This window comes from Balaenoptera musculus, chromosome 3 (assembly GCF_009873245.2).
Source record: "Balaenoptera musculus isolate JJ_BM4_2016_0621 chromosome 3, mBalMus1.pri.v3, whole genome shotgun sequence".
Lineage (NCBI taxonomy): Eukaryota > Metazoa > Chordata > Mammalia > Artiodactyla > Balaenopteridae > Balaenoptera > Balaenoptera musculus.
In genome coordinates this window covers 166,670,666-166,692,233 of record NC_045787.1, presented here as the reverse complement: position 1 = coordinate 166,692,233, position 21,568 = coordinate 166,670,666, and the positions used below count along the sequence as shown (strand labels likewise).

The following is a 21,568-nucleotide window of genomic DNA, read 5'->3' as shown; positions in this document are numbered from 1 at the left end:
CGTTGAATTTGTAGTTTGGTTGTAGTTACTCGCTGTTAGGATCAATAGAGTAAATTGATTTCAATCAGGGGTTGGCAAACTTCCTATAATGGGCCAGAGAACAAATGTTTTTGGTTTCACGGGCCCCAAGTTCTCCGTTGAGGCTACTCCACTCCGTCACCATCTCTAGAAAACTGCCCTGGACCTGCCACAAGGAATGAGCCTGGCTCTGTTCACAGCCCTACGGGAGCCTGGGGCAGAGGGAAAAAACCGGCAATACTGATCCTGTCTTTAAAATTTTGATATTTTGCTCATCATGGATTATTCTGACATTGATTTTGATTTTTTAAAATACTGCATTAAGATACTGTTTATGCTGATGGCTGAGTTTTCTCTGGCGCTGCTCCCTCCTTGAATTTTGTACCCGAGGTGCTGTCTCACTTGCCTCACCCTAGTCCCGGCCCTGGAGCTGTTCCGACAAAACTTCATTTTTGAACACTGAAATTCGATTTTCATATACTTTGCATGTGTCACAAAACAGTCTCCGCTTTCAACCATCTGAAAATGCAGAAAATATTCTCAGCTTGCGGGACCTACCGAAAAATCAGGTGGCGTGCCGGATTGGGCCCCTGGGTGTAGTTCACTGAGCTGTTTTAGATGGTCATTTACGAAGCAGGTCCTACTCATTTTTTTAATTAAAAAATTTTTTAATTTAAAAAACATTTTGACTCATCTTTATGCTCCATAAAAATAACTGCTCTCAAATGGGCACTCACATGACTGAACAAATCAGTCCTATTTTTTCCTTTGTGACATTCTTGCTTAGGTTACTTACGATTCCCTTTTCGCCCCAGGTCCCCTAGTGCACCAGCACGCATGCCCAGAACACCCCAGGAGGCCTCTGGGTTTGGTGCAGGGAACACCTGTGAGTGACCAGACGTGCCCTCAGTGTGCCCGCCCGCCCACCGCTTTCCTTTCTGGGAAGGACTATCGACTCAAAAGTATCAATATAATCTTCCCAAGTGAGGGTGTGGAAGTGAAATAAGTTAACGACGCATTATTCACTAGTTAGTATACGACCACAGACAAGATGGATCTTCAGGGCCTTTACTAAAACTGTGACCTATGGTTCGGCAGGAGAGGTGGGACTTATGAGACACAAGGTGTGAAAGAATATGCCTCCTCTAGTGTAATGCTGCAAAACACAAGTGGAGTAAAAGACTTACTATTATTTTTTAAATTGTGGCAAATATATATCACAAAATTTACCATTTTAACCATTTTTAAGTGCACAGCTCAGTGGCATTAAGTACTGATACATTCACACTGTTGGGCCACCATCCCCACCATTCATCTCCAGAACTTTCTCATCTTCCCAAACTGAAACTCTGTCCCCATGAAACACTGACTCTCCATCCCCCTCCCCCAGCCCCTGGCCCCCACCATCTACTTCCTGTCTCTGTGGATCTGACTCCTCTGGGGACCTCGCATAAGTGGAATCAGACAGTATTTATCCTTCTGTGTCTGGCTTATTTCTCTGAGCAGAGAAATAAGGTTCATCATGTCCTCAAGGTTCATCCATGTTGTAGAATGGGTCAGATTGTCCTTCCTTTTTAGGGCGGAATAACAGTCCATTGTATGGATGGAATATATTTTGTTTATCCAGCCATCTTTCAATGGACTCTTGGGTTGTTTCCATCTTTGGGCTACTGTGAATAGTGCTGCTGTGAACATGGGTGTACAAGTATTTGTCCAAGTCTCTAGGTATTTATCCAGAAGAGGAATCGCAGGATCATATGGTAATTCCATGTTTAATTTTTTTAGGAATGGCCATAGTGTTTCCGCAGCAGCTGCACCATTTTACATTCTGCTGGTCATGCACAAGAGTTCCAACTTCTCCACATCGTTGCCAGTACTTGCTATTTTCTGGGTTTTTTTTTTCAATAGTAGCCATCCGAATGGTGTGAAGTGGTATCTCACTGTGGTTCTGATTTATATTTCTTAACGATGAGTAATGTTAAGCATCTTTCCATGTGCTTATTAGCCATTTGTATGTCCTCTTTGGAGAAATGTCTATTCAGATATTTGTCTACTTCTTAATCAGCCTAAGTGTTTGTTTGTTGTTGAGTTGTAGGAGTTCTTTATATTAAGCCCTTAGTTCTGGATATTAACCCCTTATCAGATATATGATTTGCAAACATATTTTCCCGTTCCACAGGTTGCCTTTTTACTCTGATCATGTCCTTTGAAGTACAAAAGTTTAAAATTCTTATGATGTCCCATTTATCTATTTTTTTTTTTCTTTGGTTGCCTCTGCCTTTGGTGTCATGTCCAAGGAATCACTGCCAAATCCAACGTCATGAAGATTTCCCCCTGGGCTTCCCTGGTGGCACAGTGGTTAAGAATCCGCCTGCCAATGCAGGGGACACGGCTTCGAGCCCTGGTCCGGGAAGATCCCACATGCCGCAGAGCAACTAAGCCCTCGCGCCACAACTACTGAGCCTGCGTGCCACAACTAGTGAAGCCTGTGCGCCTAGAGCCCGTGCTCTGCAACAAGAGAAGCCACCACAGTGAGAAGCCCGCGCGCTGCAATGAAGAGTAGCCCCTGCTCACCGCAACTAGAGAAAGCCCGCGCGCGCACAGCAACGAAGACCCAATGCAATCAAAAATAAATTAATTAATTAAAAAAAATTTTCCCCCTATGTTTTCTTCTAAGAGTTTTATAGTTTTAACTCTTACATTTCCATCTTTGACTCATTTTGAGTTAATCTCTGTACCTGGTGTAAGACAGAGAAGGGTCCGACTTCATTCTTTTTGCACGTGGACATCATTTGTTGAAAAGCCTGCCCTTTCCCCATTGAATGGTCTTGGCACCCTGGTTGCAGTAAATTTTTATAACCCAGTAACTATAGCTAAGTTACAACACATGAGGGTCTCATCTTGCCAGAAAGGGCACCAGAAAAGTGAATTTGTAAAAGAAGCTGACATAAATTAGACGAATCTGCTTTTCCTCTTCAATATTAATGGATATGTCTGTGCAGACCTCTTATTCCTGCTTTCAGTGGGTGTTTCCTTCCTATTCTTCCCATACGGAATATTTCTTTCTTCCTTTGGGCTGCGCCACGCAGCTTTTGGGATCTTAGTTCCCGGACCAGGGATTGAACCCGTGCTCTCGGCAGTGAAAGCGTGGATTCCTAACCACTGGACCGCCAGAAAACTCCCCTCATACAGAATCTGGGTAGGGCTGATGCACAACACTCTGCAGAGACACAAACACCACAGGAACACCCCTGCCTCTTCTGTTTACTACCAAGTGTTCGATTTGGACCTCATTTTTGCCCTCCTATTTTTCAAAACCTAGAGAATACTTGCGAAGTGGTTTAAACTCTGCAATATGCCTATTCAAACGGCTACAGCAGGATCCAGTAACTGGGTCTGAGGATTCACCAGGGGTTGCACTCGAGGGGAGTCTGTGAACTTGAAATTGACCATGAAATTCAAATGGGGGCGCATGTGTCTATGCCTGTTCTTCTGGGGAGAAATGACCCACTTTCAGCAGACTCTGAAAGAGGTCTGGACTGAATAAAGGTTAAAGAACCACTGGGCTATATGTCTTTTTTTTTTTTTTAACTTCAGTTCACAGATTCGAGGACTCCAGTCAGACAAGCCTTGTATAATCCAGGCAGGTGAGTGGTCTTTAGGAGAAAGTGACAGAATGAATCTACATCCTGGAGGAGGGCGTGTCACATCAGCAGTGGACCCTGCCATGGGGCCAGGCGGGCGGGTCACAGGAGGGGAGTGAGCCGCCCGCCCCATCTCTAGCAGGAAGCCACTGTCAGGAGGAGGCTAGTCTTCCTCGCCACCACCCTTATTTAGGGATTCGAACAGTCCAGGAGGGGACTGTGCTGATGATTAGCTATCCCGCCAACGACTACCCTGGTGATAATTAACCCACAGACCGCCAAGCCGGGAAATCCCACCGACTTGAGGAAACCTAAAAGAGAAATCTCTGCCAGTGGGAAATAAAGGGAAGAGAGAAATCGTGTTTTGTTTTTTTAATTGTATCCACCCCAATCAAGCCAAAGAAACATACGTGATTTGCCATCTTTGACAGCTGACACTGACCAGCCCCGTGGCCAGATCATCAAGGTGACTCCCGCTTACGTTCTTACCCCAGAGAAGCCAGTTCCTCCTTGGGGTCTAGCAGCGATTCCAGCTACAACAAATGATTTCAAAGTCATGCAGGATTCATCACAAGTGGGATTTTAGCTTTACATGAAGGGGCTGAAATGTGCAAATAGTTAGCTTTTTGATCTCTAAACACTGATTTTTTTTTTTTTTTTGATTGGCCATTCCACATTTTGACTTCTTACGTGTCACTGGTTCGAGTGTGTTCCAACATAAAGGCAACAGTTTTAGACGCTGGGTCTCCCACACAAGCAGTAATTCATTTCAGAAATCACTCCTAGGCTCCATGGTTCGCGCCCCAAATTCCAGAGCTGGTGCGACCCTCCGAGAGGGACCAGTCCTCGGGTGACAGTCATCGGGGCCGAGTGTCAGCGAGTGGGAGGCCTGAAGGAAGAGGAACCAAAGCTTCCTGATGGCAGAGGACCTGGCCACCCTGAGTCTTGGTCTAAACCTCAGCCTGGCTCTCCAGGGCCTGGAAGACAGAGAGGCTGCCTGGAGAGAAAGGCCAGGATGCTGGGGACTGGGGAAAGCGCCATCTCACAGACACAAGGAGGAAAGGGGATGCAGCCTGCAGGATGGATGTGGCCAGACCAAGACTCTTTTTGTTTTTTAAATAAATTTATTTATTTTATTCTTGGCTGTGTTGGGTCTTCGTTGCTGCGAGCAGGCTTCTCATTGCGGTGGTTTCTCTTATTGCAGAGCACGAGCTCTAGGCGCGCAGGCTTCAGTAGTTGTGGCTCGCAGGCTCTACAGCACAGGCTCAGTAGTTGTGGCCCATGGGCTTAGTTGCTCCGCGGCATGTGGGATCTTCCCGGACCAGGGCTCGAACCTGTGTCGCCTGCATTGGCAGGCGGATTCTTAACCACTGCGCCACCAGGGAAGCCCCCAAGATTCTTTTTAATTACAGCAAACAGGAAAAGATGATAATACAGTAAATATTATCCCCTTCGCCTTAAAGGAAGTGAAAAATAGTGTTAAACGCTGCTGGCAAGTCTAAGCGTTCATACACCTCCAAAGCAGCATCGTGTTCATACTTGCATGATGCTGTACCCAGTGCTGGTCAAATACAACCAGCACTGTGAGTGAGACCAGCCCCTGGTTACCTTTTTTCCTGGAAAGGGCCCAACAGCAAATATTTTAGGGTTAGATGCTCCCTGTTGAGACTACTCAGCCCCTCTAACGTAGGGTGAAAGCTGTCACAGACGATACATATACATGGATGAGCGTGCCAATAAAACTTCACTTATGGCCCCTGAAATGTGAATTTCATGTGTTCCAAAATATTATTCTTTTGTTGGTTTTTTTCAACCACTTCAAAATGGAAGAAGTCATTCTTGTCTCTAAGAGAGGCTAAAACAATTCCGGATAAATAAAAAGACAGGTGTCAAATGACAAATCAGCGTCCAGAGGGTCAAGGACACTCCGAGGGTGATCACCCACAAGCCTGTCCAGTCTCCCTCATTGAGCGGAGGAGGCAGGATGTTGGGAAGTCTCTGAAAAGGACGTGCCCACAGCCAGAGCTGGAGACGTGTCATGAGGGAGAGAAGGGACAGCCCTCATGTCCTGTGGCTTCTGACCCTCCCTCCCCTCTACCCCTCCCACCACGTAGCTCCGATGCACGCCCCCCCCCCACCCATCTTTATGATTCAGGGTCTTTGGGCATTTCACAAAGGAAGAGAAATTTGTGGATGCAGGAAAACTGTAAAAGATGACACCTTTGAACAGACATTTTTCCAAAGGAGGTATAGAAATGGGCAATGAAAAGATGCTCAAACATCATTAGTCATTTGGAAAATGAAATTAAAAACCACAACAAGATACTGTTTCACAACTACTAGGTTGGCTATAATAAAAACAAGGGAAAAGAAGACGTGGAGAAATTGGAGCCCTCCTACACTGCTGGTGGGAATGGAAAACGGAGCGGCTGCTGTGGAAAACATTTGGCAACTCCTCCAGAAGTTGGTCACCGTTTGACCCAGCAACTCCACTCCTGGGTATGCACCCAGGAGAAATAGAAATCTATGTTCACACAAAAACTTGTGCACAAACATTCACAGCAGCATTAAATGTAATAGCCAAAAAGTAGAAACAACCCAAATGTCCATCAGTGGACGAACGGATAAACAAATTGTGGTCCATGCATACGATGGAATATTATTCAGCCACAAAAGGGAAGGAAGCACTGACACTCGCTACAACGTCCATGAGCTTCAACACATGATGCTCAATGGAAGAAACCTGTCGCAAAGGGCCACGGGTTATATGATGCCATTTTAGGAAATGTCCAGAACAGGCAAATCCACTGAGACAGGAAGTAGATTAGCAGTGGCCAGGGGTTGAGGGGAGGGGGAACGGGGAGGGGCTGGTAACGGGCAAAGGGTTTGTTTTGGGGGCGATGGAAAAGTTCTAGAATCAGATAGTGATGAAGGTTACACAACATGGTGAATATCCTAAAAAATCACTGAATTGTACCTTAAAATGGTGAATTTTATGTTATGTGAATTTTATCTCAATTAAAAGAAAATGACCCAGCAAGTGTGGGCAGATGCCAGGCAAGAAGCAAAACAGATGCTCTATAAGCTAAACTTGTTCCTATATTCTTTACCTGAGAAGAAGTGAAACGCGTCACTACTCCCAACAATGAGAGGTTAGGCCTGAGAACTGACTAGGTCGGAATTCTTTATATAACGTTTTCAGAAGTAAACTTGGTTAACCAACAAAAATACTCCTCACACACTATCCCAAAGAGACCTTCTGTTTGAAGACCTCAGTGACGTGCGGGAAGGTGTAAGAAAGCCTGTTTTAAAAATGCCACAATGTTTGGTCAGACGTGTCCCGTAAACAGAACTGATTTTGGGAAAGGAGTGAGGAGTGAACAGCTAGGGGCAGGCTTCTCACCATCAGGAAACTGAAAGGAGAATATGTCCCAGTTCGGGAGTGGAGAGAAGTGAAGACTTCCTGCCCGCCCCACGCAAGTGAACCTCACCACTGGAGGATAAAGGAGCAGGCAGTTTCGAGAAGATTCCATATTCATGAAAACACTAATAAAGGAAAACCAAATTAGGTTAGTGCCTCAGAAGTCTTCAAGGATGTTAAAAAGAAAAATATGATCCGTTAAATTTAAAGTGGGGGGAAAGCCTCGACTAGGGATGGATAACTTTATTCTACTTGGTCGGAATTCTGGTTTTACGTTGTTTGTGTAGAGTTAAAGAGAGAGTCTGCACAGTAATGAGAAGTCAACGACATGGAGAGACAGAGGCTGGAGAGCAGGATCTAGAGGCTGCAGGAGGGGGTCCCCGCTCGAGAGGATACACTGTGGCAGGAGCAGGTCCCCTGGCTGGCACTGGAGGGTGATGACCCCGAGGGACAGGTCTTCTGCTGGGACCACAGCCAGTGACTGCTTTGATGGGGCATCAGCGTAGCAGTTGAACACCACGTACCAACAGGGAATTGGAAGGGGTGGGAAAATGCCGTTGCCATGCAAGCCTCAGCTCAGAGTCAAGGCAACAAGCGTGAACTTGTGTCAGCACAAACCGGCTGAGCGGCTGGGCCTCCCCCGAGGCACCCGCAGCCCTGGGTCCAGCTTGTGGTGACGGACTGGGGCTGAGTCAGCCGCACATGGGCTGTGAAACGGGTGGAGCAGAATTGACAGGGGCTGGTCCAGGGAGAGGGGGTGAGGCGCTCCGGAACCTCCAAAATCAGGGGCAGAATACGATGGACGCGGTCATCGTGCATTTTCCTGGGGCGGGGGGAGGACACACGTGTTCACCCGACTGTCCAAAGGTCTGTAACCCGCCGTTCTATGAATGGGACGAGGAGTTAAGGGTAAAGGACTGGCACGTTGAAATGCCCTTAATAAGGAGCTAATTAAATACCTCGGGACACATCCATACAGAGGAATCTCAGGCAGTCAATGTAGAAAGATGCAGCAGACACACAGAGTGATAAGGAAAGATACATACTAAATAATAGATGAAAAGAGCACGTTGCAGAAAAGTGGTCATAATATGATCCTTTTTTTTTGCCTACGTGAAAGGAATGAGGCACTGACACACACCACAATGTGGATGAACCCTGAAAACATGAAGCTTAGTAAGAGGAGCCAGTCGCAAAAGGCCAGAGTGAGTGATTCCATTTATATGAAACGTCCAGAACAGGCAAATCCACAGAGACAGAGAGTGGACTCGTGGCTGCCAGGGGCTGGGGAGGGGCATGGGGGTGACTGCTAACGGGGACGGGGTTTCTTTTTGGGGTGATAGAATGTTCTGGAACTAGATAGCGGTGATGGTTGCATAACCTTGTGACTATACTAAAAACCACGGAATTGTACACTTTACAAAGGGGTGAACTTTATGATATGTGAATTACATTTCAATTAAAAAATAAGAAAGTATCAGTGAGAATGTTTTATCTGCACACAAAGTATCTCAAAGGATCCATGCTGAACTTTATCAGCGGTGGAAGGGGCAGGAGGAGAGAAGAGGAGGAAGCCAGAGGCTCTCTTTTCCCTTTTTATTTTTTTTGCGCTAGTTGAATGTTTTCTACAGTGAAAAGATATGACTTCCCTAATTGAAAAGAGGAAATAAACAGACTTCCGGGCACTGCCCATAAGGATCTCAAAGTCCCCAAACGGTCCCTAGGGAATTGTGGGATCAAACTGCCCAGTGGCCCAGAGTGGACACCTGCTTTGTTTGCAAAGTCCAGTCATGATCACTTTAGAAAATGGCAAACATCTGAGGCAGGGGGGACCTGTGCTACTCAGACCTTTGAGTGAGGCTAGGAAGTACTGAACACAGTAAAGAGCTCAAACAGTGGTCGCCTTTTAAAAAGAGTAGGGATCAGCCCTAAAAAGAAACGAAGTTGAGCTGTTTGTAGTGAGGTGGACGGACCTAGAGGCTGTCGTACAGAGTGAAGACAGTCAGAAAGAGAAAAACAGATACCGTGTGCTAACGCATATATATGGAATCTAGAAACAAAATGGTACTGAAGAACCTAAGGGCAGGGCAGGAATAAAGACGCAGATGTAGAGAATGGACTTGAGGACATGGGGAAGGGGAGGGGGAAGCTGGGACAAAGTGAGAGAGTAGCATGGACATATATACACTACCGACTGTAAAATGCATGGCTAGGGGGAAGCAGCCGCGTAGCACAGGGAGATAGCTCGGCGCTTTGTGACCACCTGGAGGGGTGGGATAGGGAGGGTGGGAGGGAGACGCAAGAGGGAGGGGATATGGGGATATACGTGTGCATATAGCTGATTCACTTTGTTGTACAACAGAAACTAACACAGCATTGTGAAGCAATTATACCTCAATAAAGATGTATAAAAATTTTTTTAAAAATAAAAAGAGTAGGGATGGCCTAAAGGTGATGGCTGTCCTCATTTTAACACTTTTACCCACAGTGCCCAATACTGAGCTCGTGAAATGTGGCCGGTCCGAACCCAGACACGCCGCGGGTGTAAACTACACACTGGATTTCAGAGACTCTGCACACCAAGAAGGACGTGAACTACCTCAATAAAAACTGTTTCATATAGATGCCGTGTTAAAAAAACAACAATATTTTGGAGATACTGCATTAAATAAAATATACTGTTCAAATTAATTTCACCTGTTTTTACTTTTTAGAACGTGGCTACTAGAAAATTTTAAATGACACACGCAGGTCGCATTATGTCTCCGCTGGACAGTCGTGATCCAGGGGACTCCTAGAATAAACCACCCAACCGGGAAACTGCAAATCTCTCACGAGGCCCTATTTTACTAGAAAGTAAGCGAAATGATTTTAGAGCTCAGTCAGATCTTGACCTAGTAAGAACTCGAGTCAATTCAACAAATAATTACTCTAATTGGTGCCCTACAGAGACAGACCTGGTCTGTCCTCAGGGGTCTTACCCTGCGTGAGAGAGATAAGGAGACACACAGATAACTCCTTCTGTGGCAAAGGTGACAGGTGCAGACTCCAGATGGAACTTGGGACCATAAACCCTGGGGCGGGGAACCTGGGAGGGTCCCATCCTGGATGCTGCGGGACAGGCAAGACCATCCCATGGGTGGGGGGTAGACAGGGAGGGGGGGCCAGTTCAAGAGCAGGCGCCGTGCACAGGAAGGTGTGCGTGTCATGCGGGCGGGGAGGCAGGAGAAGCAGAGGGTGTGGACCGGGGGTTCTCTGGGAAAACAGGCTGTGAACGCTCCTGGACTCCATCCTCTATCGCAGGGCAGAGGTCAGCAAACCACCAGCCGCGCCCACGGCCAAGTCCGGCCCAGTCTGCTGCCTGGTTTTGTACGGTCCACAAACTAAGAATGATTTTTACATTTTTTAATGGTTGAAAAAAAATCAGAGTCAAAATATTTTGTGACACATGAAAATGACATGAAATTCACATTTCAATGCCCATAAGTGAAGTTTTATTAGCACCCGGCACCCTTCACAAATGGCCAGAGCCGCTGCAAAAGCTGGTTCCAAACAGTGACAAGTGGCCCTATCACTCTGCAGGAAGGAGAATTCGTTCAGTCCACAAATTCTGAGTGCCATGTTTTGTGGATGAAATAAATCTAACAGACATAAGCACGTTCGTTTCAAATCGACTTTTTAACAGAGTGACATCTTTGAAAAGTTCCAAAGCAAACAAATATGAATCGAGCCGTTGCAATCGGCTGGACGCAGAACTAGGCATTTAACATTGTCCACCGTGTACAGGGCTCCTGGCTTTGGGACCTGGCAGCAGTTGGGTGGTAAGACTCCACGTTCCCAGGCAGATCCCTGCTTTCTGGAAAAGATGTTGACTTGCAATTTTGGTTGGGCCAAAAGGGGAGGCCATTAACAGCAGGGGTCTTTGATTAAAATTTCTCTGGGGATTTGGTACAGGAAAACTACATATTGAAAGGGCTGGAATGTTAACCTAAGCTGAATCAAAAACATGGAGTTTTGACGGCTAGCAGACATCGGGCAAGGGGTTGGTGATTTTTGCTTTGTTACTCCATGTAGGCCTCGCCCTCTGAAGAGCTCTCTGGGCTCAAGTGTTTGATTCACTCACGTGTGAAGTACAAAGCTCTGTGGGAAGTGCGGCAGGGACAGCTGTCCCTGTCCCCCGGGAGCTCACAACCGAGAACAGGAAATGAGACACGCAAACCACTACGGCACGTCCATGTCGTCTTGGGATGTGAAATCTATGTGCCCTGGCACCTCTGGCTGATTAATCCTGGGGTCCCTAACTAGGGGGTGATTCTGCCCCCCAGGGGACATTTGCCAAGGGGTGGGCGCTCCTGGCAGGTGGAGGCCAGGGGTGCTGTGTTCAACCTCCTACGAGGCCCAGGACGGCCTCCCCGCCCTCCCACCAAGAACGATCAGGCCCCAAAGTCAATGGCGATGCGTTGGAGAAACCTGGCCTAGTCTTCTGTTTCCCCACTTAGCTCACCAATTAACATCTCAAGGGTCCCTGGCGAAAGAGCATCGGAGAAGAGCTAAGATTTTTCGTCAGTAGAAATGACATTTCAGAACGAGGGGAGACCCGAGTATAAGATCTGTTTAAGGCATGGCAAGTCCATTTGGAGAAGTCGTGAAAGACAGGCAATTGAAAAGGGAGATGGGGCTGGACAGAGACGAGCCTTGAATGCCGAGCTAAGTACGGCGTGGTTACAACGAAGGGGAGGGGCCAGTCCATCTGATTGGCTACAAAAGGCAGAGAGAATGTGCCCATCCTCTCCCCCTGACACAGCCCAGGAGAGCCACGGTGGGCTGGACTGGGAGGAGATGAAGAGGTGAGTGAGAACCGTGAGCCAACGGCACACAGGCCCACGCAGGATCTGGGAGTGATTCTGAGCGCGCTGTCACTGTAGAGCTAGAGGCTGGAGAAGTCCTGCTTCTAGAACAGGAGAGGAAGGCTGAGCTCCTCAGGCCACTGGGGCTACAAGAGAGAAAGGAGCAAGGCTGCGCCCCGAGGAGCTCCCTACCCGGAATCTGGGTGAGGCCCCACAGCGCTGCCCGGCCACCACGTCTAACTCTGTCACCCTGTGGTTTGTTCAGTTAGAAAACTGCTCATCGGTGAGTCTCTTCCGGTGCCCGCTGAGTCTCCTTAGGGAGCACAGGCCAGGTGACAACGGCTCGGCCAGCTGTGGACTCAGGCCAGTGACGAATTCCGTGGTTACAGGGCTTCCAGAAATACCTTCTATTCACGCCTGCTTGTCATTTTAAGAGTTGGCCGTATCAGCGTACCACGATGTACACAATTGATGAGCCCTGGAATTATACCCGCTTCATGCTTTAACTTCCAGTCTGAATGTCAGTGGCCAATGGTGGCTAACAATTTAAAATTTCTCTATCACCTTCTCCCCTCGTAACTCCCCGCATGACGATCTATGAATACACTTAAGTATTCGACTAATTCTAAGCAACTCAGATGTTTGATATTTGGGACCCACAAATATTTGCTGAACAGATGGAAACCCTAGAGAGCTCTAAATATAAAGAGGTCCCCAGTATGGTGAATTCTTCTAGAAAATGGAGAATTCTTTTCAAAATCGAAGCACATCCTTCAAGCTGTTTTCTGTGGGTCTGGAATTCCGAATTTATTTTTCCTCCAAGCAGGCTCCATCTGTACGTATTCTGAGAAGGACAGGCGAGGTGGGAAAGCTCCAGGTGGTGTTTTCTTTGGGTTCTCCCTGGATGGGGTGAATTTTTGTGGGCTGGTGATTCTGGGGGGAAATTGCTTCCCTGGCCTTACCCCACAGATCACCTTTTGGACAGAAACATATCCTGGAAACATGGCACTATTTCGAAAAGATAAACAGTTTGCGTTTTAAAAATATAAGCATAATTAAGCGTTGCTGCAACTTCAGGAATGGGCTTCTATATCATTAGTGTGATTTCAAGTTTTCCGAGGAGACAGGAGCTCATGAGCCAAGCCTTCTGTCGTTCTGTGGGGACGCGTCCTTTCCCCTTCCTGCCAGGGAACTGTCCCCATCTGATGATCGCTTTGGTCTCTACCAGGCCTCACTGTCCCTGGTGCTCAGTCCTTGAGTTACTTCCCCCTCTGCCTTCAGAGCCCTTTCCCAGGTTCCCCCCTCACCTAAGAATTGCTGCGAAATCTTCTCTGTCCAGCGTGATTCACAGTAGCCAAGTGTGGAAGCAGTCCACACATCCATCGAGGGATGAAAGGATAAACAAATGTGGTCCATCCACACAATGGAATATTATTCAGCTTTAAAAAGAAAGGAAATTTTGACACCTGCTACAACATGGATGATCCTTGAGATCATCAGTGAAATAAGCAAGACACAAAAGGACGAATACTGTCTGATCCCACTCACAGGAGGTCCCTCGAGAAGTCAAATCCGTAGAGACAGGAAGTAGATGGTGGGGGCCAGGGACTGGGGGAAGGGCTGGAGAGTCAGTGTTTCATGGGGACAGGGTTTCAGTTTGGGGAGATGAGAAAGTTCTGGGGATGGACAGTGGGGATGGTTGCACAACAATGAATGTCCTTAATGCCACTGAGATGTGCGCTTAACTTTATGTCATTATATTTTGCCATCATTTTGTAAAAAACCACTTTCCTATGACTCTTCGTTGGTTTCCTGCTCCTTGAAATCTGATGGTTCTACCTTTGGCCTTCTCACTCTCCACCTCTCTGAGTGAGCTCATCCATTTTCACGACTGAAATGACCAATTACATGCTGACAGCTCCCAGATCCTGACCTCCAGCCTGGACTGCGCGTCCCCCCACCATCCCCCACTGTCTCCAGACCCTGAAATCCAGCAGCCTGGCAGGAAACTGCCCGCACTCGGCTGGCCCCCGTGCATCTCAAGCTGGCCAAGCCCACACCTGAACGCATTACCCCTCTCCGCCCCACTAGCTTCTCCCAGGATCCCTGACTCACTGAAGCGGCCTGTTCTACCTGATCCCCAAAATCAGACACCCAGGGATCGCCCTGGGCTCCTCCCTGCCCTTGGTCCCAAGAGAGTCACCGGGTCCTCAGAGCCCCGAGAACCCTGCAGCTCTGTCCCCACGCAGCGTCCCCGGCTGGTGCTGTCAGCCAGCTCGCCATCGCCCTGGGTCTGGACCATGGCAGCTGTTAATTCTCCGTCGCCATCCTCCAGACGCCATACCTTTCGCTACACCTACCAAAATCCCATCTGATCACAAAGTGCTTCCCCAGCAAACCTCTCAGCCCAGCACCAGACGAGTCCCACTCGTCCAGCCAGGGGTCGGCAAACTTTTCCTGTAAAAGTCCAGACAGTAAATATTTTAGGCTTTGCGGTCCACGTTCTGTGTCGGTCGCAAATAGTCAACCCCGCCGTGGCCTCAAAAGGGCAGCCAGAGACGGTATGGAAATGAACAAGCGTGGCTGTGTTCTAGTGAAACTTTGCTTCCAAAAAACAGGCTGTGTGTGCCGACACCTGTTCTCCTCTCTGGCCTGATCTCCCCTGTACCCTGCACTCGGCTTCCGGAAAACACAGCCACACCACGGCTCTCCCCACCAGTCTGCTTGTACATCAAGACTCCGCTCCAGCCCGCCTCCTCTTGGACACCTTTCGTGGCCCCTCCAGGTGAGTGGCCTGCCACACACATGCCCTAGAGAGACCTCTAGCCCATCCCCGTTCTGAAACTGTCGCCCTCTCCTAGTTGGTCTTTGGTCTCTGTAACCTCATAGGATAGTGTCTGACTCAGAAAGGAATGAATGAATGAATGAACGAGCGATGAAGAAATGGCAGAGGTCCAGAAAGCAGGTTTTCCAGCAAACAACTGGACACCACGGCTCTGACAGCTACAGGCAGAGGTGAAATCTCCCAACAACTTAATTTATACTTAGAATAGCAGCCAGAGTCCTCCCCATGGCCTCTGGGGCCCTGTGCCTCTCCTCCTTATGCTCACCAGTTATGAGCCACACAGCCGCCTTTCTCTGCTCCGACCAGGCCCAGCTGACTCCTCCTGCCGCAGGACCTTTGCACCTGCTGCCCCCCACCCCGCCCCACCTGGAAGGCTCTTCCCTCTGAACAGCAGAGGGCTGCTCCCTCTCATCATGACAGTCTCAGCTCACCTGTCACCTCCTGAAGAACTTCCCTGGACACCAGGAGCCCAGTTCTTACACACACACACACTCCAAATAACTGCAGAGATCTTAGTAGAAACAGGTTTACTATATATAGCACATCTGGGCTTTGTTACATGGTAAATGACAAATAATCACTATATTGGCCATCACATGTAAGTTCTAGATTTTTAATGGCTTTAGAATTTTTTTTTTTTATCTTTAAACATGGACTATGGCAGGTATAATCTGATTCACAGCATCTGAAATCCACGTGCTGTATGTATCATCCATAGGCTTGGGAAGACAACTGTATTTTTTGTAAATTCATAGAATTGACCACAATTTAAAATGAGGTTACCAGGGCATGAAACCATGCTTTAAAACATATAAAACCTATGTATCATAAAATAGGAATGCACTTCAGGAAAAAAGAAGTGAGGTGTAGCAAGGAGCAAGGCCATGCTGTCTGCTCCAGTCAAATCCTGGCATGAAGACCAGGACTGTTCTCACCTCCAAGTGGCTGATTTCCAGACTTCGACAGGATTGGCACCTAAGAGCCAGCACTAACGGAGAGGGGAAACCAGTTTTTAAATTTTCTCATCTGTAGGTTCTGCCTGCAGAGCTGGCTGCTTGGCAAAACCTGTCTGGAAGTGTGATGTTTTGGGAGTGATTTCAGATGGACCGATACCCCAACCAAGATGTGGGGGACTGGGAGACACTTTTTGGGTTGTTTTTTGGTTTTGCCCAGCACTTAACGCTTGCAGCGGTGCCATATCTGTACCTGAGAATTCTATGCAAATCGAAGGGTAAGGTCCCACCTTAAAACAGACAGTGGGAAGGCTCACCCACTCAATCGAGCAAGATGTTATTTACTGAATGTCTCCTCAGCATTGGGTGGTCAAGAAACCAAAATTAAAAAATCACCCCAGGCAGGCCACACTGCTTGTTTGCTTGTTCTAATAATAAAAATAACAACAACAATAATAATAGCTACTCCGTTGTGCACCTATTCTGTGCCAGAACCTGGGCTAAACAGTTATAATATTATTTCCTCTTTTTTTTTTTCTTTTTGCTGCACTGCATGGCTTGCGGGATCTTAGTTCCCTGACCAGGGATCAAACCTGTGTCCCCTGCAGTGGAAGCGCAGAGTCCTAACCCCTGGACCGCCAGGGAATTCCCTATAATATTATTTCTAATATCAAAACCATATAAGTGATTTTCTCTTTCACCGATGCCAAACCTTACCTGGAGTCACAGAGCTAATCAACGTTAACCCCTTCTCTGTGGGGCCCTAAAGCCCACATCAGCAGCATCCAGGGCTGGGACTTGTATTTTTCCTTTCCTTTGACCCCTGACCCCGTTCATCCAATCTGAGGATCGCAACAGGACATGATACGATATCTGGTGAACAGGCTGGAATCATCTGGGCAAGAGGCTCGGACCAGGGGCTGGCGGTGGAGGTGGCGAGGCGTGGTCAGATTCTAGGACTCTACCTTTTTGCTGATGGCTTGAGAGAGAGAGGGCTGGAGGACGACGCCAACGTGTTGGCCTGAGCAGCCAGGAGAAGCCGGCTGATGTTCACTAAGGGAGCTCGGAGCCTTCAGAGGAGCAGACTGGGGGACTAAGCCCTTGCCTCTAAGCTGCCTGTCAGCATCACCATCTTCACCAGCTGCAGCCTGCCAGCCCATGGGGTGGGCTCTCCACGGCTCTGCCCCCCATCCTGTGCCCCCACTCTTTACCCCACACGCCCCCTTAATTCTGGGTCTTCCTCTCCTAAGCTTCTCCCTCTCTTTTGTCTTTTCCTATAAGAAGTCCTTTGCTGATCTTGGGTTCCGTGAGGGTCCTGACAAGGGAGGCAGTTTCTCTGAGAACTTCCCTTGCTTTGAAAAAAGTTTCACATTTTACAAATAAGTAGGTGTGTATAGGGCAGCACGTTATTTCAATAAGTGGTCAACCTGCATTAATTAAAAAGAGCCGAAAGAGATATGGGGATATATGTATATGTATAGCCGATTCACTTTGTTATAAAGCAGAAACTAATGCATCATTGTAAAGCAATTATACTCCAATAAAGATGTTAAAAAAAAAAAAAAGAGCCGAATATACTATAAGATATGGTTCCTTCTGGCTCTGGAATTTTACAAGCAAAACCACCACCTGTGACTATAAAAATCCTGCAAGCACATTTAAAATGTTGACTCAATTATATATACTATTAATGAAAATTCAATTAATTAAATATCGATTAATATTAATTAATTTTAACTCGAATCTGAAACTACAAATTAGGTCTAAGGAATAAGAGCCAGATAAACAATTTCCCAGCATCTGCATTTCTGGTGAATGACTCCAGCCTGGCAGGTGCTTCAGTGATAAACCCGGTTAAAGATGAATATTAAGGTGATATGTGGCCTGCACCCAGAAAGCAGATATCAACTGAATTTCAAAGGACTTGTTCTGTTACTGGGGGTCATTAATAATTCTGCCCCTCTCCTCCTGGACTCCCCTTTCGAGCATCTCAGAGGTTTATCTGGGATGAGAGGAATGCACCTAAAGAGGCAAATAGTTCATATTGCTTTTACCACAGGGGCAAACTGTTTCTGCATTCATTCCTGACCCACATCAGTTGGAACACCACAGGATCCTGGAACCAGTTATCTTTTCCATCATATATTATTAGAAGTCTTTTTTAAAAAAGACTACCAAGTCCCGCCGGATACTCTACCAAGCCTGTTGGCAAAATTAGCACCAGTAATTAAGGAAATTAAATTCCTTTCCTGGGGGGTGGGGTGGTACCATACACTCTTTTTCTCTGGCCAGAGTAGGTGAGTAACCATTTCTAAGGTTATTTTAGAGTCAGTTCAAGTTTTTAAACTGGAGTGGGAGAAAGAACAGGTGACCAGCCCCTGGTACTCCCCGGCACAGAGGGTAAGGGTCTTTATATCAATATGAGCAAACAAATAATGTTTCAGATTATGAAGCAACAAGATAAAAATGTGCTGCCAATATGTGCAGGCAAAAAAAAAAAAGTTTTTGTTATTAATGTTTTCTGTTGTCGTTGTTGTCATTATTTTGATTTTTTTTGGGTAGGTCTTAGTTGACATGGAGAGCCTTCTATCAGGTTTGCTATTTTGGATTTGCAGAGATAAAGCTGATTGGGCGGGGGAAAAACTCATGACAGTCTGCACCGACAGTTCAATGCACAAAGCAAGAAAATAATTTTATGTTTGGGGGGGGAGGGGCGGTGCATAATGAAAACACCAGAAGCAGGAATGATGTCTCCGCGGAAGGCAGCCCTGGACTTGTGTTCTACATCCTGCCCTTCTCCCTCATTCCTGCTGGGGCAACCGGGAGGTTAAAATTAGGACGATGAACCACCCCCGCCGCCGCCGCCGGAATGGCAGGGGCAGTTGGGCCCCGGGGGCCCTTGAAATAGCCACTAGGATCGGAAACGCAACTTTTCTTAGCGCAGCAGCGAGAAAAACCAACAGCAACAGAAGCCTGGAGGGAGCGCCGCGGCTTGTCCCAGAGGGAAAAGAAAAGGAATCAAGAGCATTTGGAGGGGGGCGTGTTTTCGGGGGTCGGGGGTGGGGGATGGATTCACACATACACACACACACCCACGCACTCCCACAACCCGCGGAGAAAATGCCACCGAGCAGTTTGGGCCCACAAGTTGGGCTCTTTAAGCAAAATAATAAATTAATAAATTAAAAAAAAACAAAAACAAAACAAAACACAAACCCACAACCCTTTTCGGTGAAACTTTTCTTGCTTCGCGATCAGTCCAAATAGGGGTGCTGCGGCGGTGCGTAGCGCTTCCTGGGGCGTGGAGGCCTGGCGGATCCAGGATTCCCCCCAAACTTGGGAACGCGGGTTACCAGGGACAGAGCGGAGGAGTATCCGAGGAGCCCTAAACGCGAGGATTCTTGATGAAAAGGTGAGACACGGGTCTCTGGGAAGCCAGATTCTCGGGGAGTTCGTGGTCAAAAAGTGAGGAGGGGAGGGGTTCTTCGCCTAGACCAGCTCACCGACTTTTGGTTAAAAAGTGAGGATGGGGTTACAGAGAGCCCTCAAATTCAGTATTCGGGAACGGGGTCAAAACGATGATCCCCGGGACAGCCCACATTCAGAACTTTGAGGGTAAAGGTGAGAACGAATCTTTTAGGCCCTCTCAATTCAGGAATTTGAGTTTAAGGGTGAGAGAAAGGTCCCAGGGGCGCCCCAATTTCAGAGATTTGGGGAGCAAACAGGAGGAGCCTCCAGGCGCCTTCAATTCAGGAAGTTTAAATGTCAGAGTTCGAAAGGCGCTGCTAAGGCGCCCCCCAATTCAGGGAGTTTGAGGGGAAGAGTGAGAGAGAGGTCCTCGGGCACCCCCAGCTTAAGGATTTGGGGAACGAAAGTGAGAAGAGGTTCCCCAGGAGCCCCACATTCAGGGAGTTTGAAGGTAAAAGCTTGAGAGGGGTTCCCGGGGCACCCCTAACCCGGGGATTTTGAGGGTAAGAGTGAAAGACGGTTCCCCGGGAGCCCCCAACTCAGGAAGTTTTGTAAAAAGTGAGCCGATAGGTCCTCACCTCTCCCCGAGTTTGGTTAAAAGGAAGAAGGAGACCACGGCCACTCCAAACTCCGCCGCGCTGTCGGGACTCGGGGTGCGGAGGGAGGTCCCGCGGGCGCGCCATCCCGTACGTTTGGGGTGAACGGCAGGGACTGCGCTGCCCGCTCCCCGACCCCCGATCGGGATCCCCGCCGCCCCCAGTACTCCCCGGCCGGGCAGGGCCCGGGGCGGTCGCATCGGTCACCTGGAGTTCCGGCCGGGACTTCGCGCAACGGCTCCCGCGGCGGCGGTGGCGGCTGCTGCGTGTTGGTCCCCGTTGGTAAGTAACAGTCTCCACGGCTACAGTCTCTATGGCGGCGGCGGTGGCGGCGGCTGCCGCTCCTCCTCCCGCTCCCGGCGCCCGCCCGCCTCTCGCCGCCTGCCCTCCTGCCGCGACGGGGCGGGGCGTTGTTATCGGCAACGGTTACCAGGCTCCACGCCCCACCCCCTCAACGGCCCGCTTCCAACGGGCGCGATGAGGGCGGGGCGCAAGACCCTGCAGCTCTCCATTGGCTGCCCGCAGTGCCTGTCAGCGGGGGAGTTCCCCGGCGAGGAAGAGGGCGAGGTTCGACCAATCGCCCCGAAGGAGGGCGGGGCTTGGAGGGAGGCGGGCGGCGCTGGGAGGGTTGGTAGGCGGGAGGCGCGCACGGGCCGGGTGTTGGTTGCGCCGCTCCCGGAAGGCCGAGTTTTGGGGATCCGGGGACCTTCGCTTATTGTCGGGCGTCCTAGCACAGTCTAGGTCCGGGGTCAGCAAATTCCGACCCGCGGACCAGATGCGGCCCACTGCCTTATTTTCATGGCCCACAAGCTGGGAATTTTAAAATATGTTTTAAGTGGTTAAAAAAAAAAATCAAAAGAAGACTCTTTCGTGGCACGTGGAAACTATATTAAAGTCTATTTTATTTTACTGAATCCAGTATTTTCAGCTCCTTTATGGACGACAGACTATGGCCCGCGGGCCAAATTCTGCCTGCCTGTGCTCGTAATTAAAGGTTTTTTGGAACACAGCTTCCCCCCGTTCCTTTAAGGGACACGGAAACTTGTCCCATAGAGACAAGAGTTGGGTACTAAAGACTTGAGCATTTGCACAAAGATGGGATGACTTAAGCAAAGTCTAAAATATTTACTATCTGGTACTTCACAGAAAATGTTTGCCAACATTTTCCTCTCCTCCCTACCCCCAGGTAGTAGGTTCAACTACTTTTGAATGGGACAAACAAGGGACCCTCTCAGCGTTTTTTGTTTTTTTTTGGGGGGGGGGAGATTGACAATAAACAGAATAATAAAGTAAACATATAGTTATTTGGGAGAAGCGGCTGGAACACGAGGAGAAAAAGCTTGTTCTGAGAAAAGGCAGGCAGGGTAACTTAAGGGAAGATTAGATTTCAGCCTCATTCATTCACTCATTCAACAAGTAATCATATTAGTCAGCATTGACTAAATTGTCCTTATATGCCAGAAAGTGATCTAAGCATTTTTCATATGCTAACTTAGTTAAATCTCACAATCACATCCTGAAAAAAAGAGTATGCATTATCCCCGTTTTACAGATCAGAGAACAGAGGCCGGGAAAAAAATGAGTGAATTTGTATCAAACAGCTTGTAAGGGCTTCGAACCCCAGTGGTCTGGTGCCCAATCCCACACTCTTGACCACTAGATGGGTAGTTTTCAAACATTTTTGACCACAAGGCACAGCAGGAAGTATATTTTACTCAGAGCCCCAGTTCACACAAACACATATATAACGAAAACATTTTCATGACATGATACTTT

At 48.1% G+C, this 21,568-nt stretch overlaps 1 protein-coding gene across 2 annotated transcripts in view; it reads right to left on the bottom strand.

The window, feature by feature from the left end:
- RFX2 (regulatory factor X2) overlaps positions 1-20,168 on the bottom strand; it is a 94,348-nt gene extending 74,180 nt beyond the window's left edge. For both annotated transcript variants that reach the window (XM_036848030.1, XM_036848032.1), the window contains exon 1: positions 20,000-20,168. The gene's annotated coding sequence lies outside the window, so the exon portion shown is untranslated. The remainder of the gene's footprint in view (positions 1-19,999) is intronic.
- Between the last annotated feature and the right edge of the window lie 1,400 nt (positions 20,169-21,568).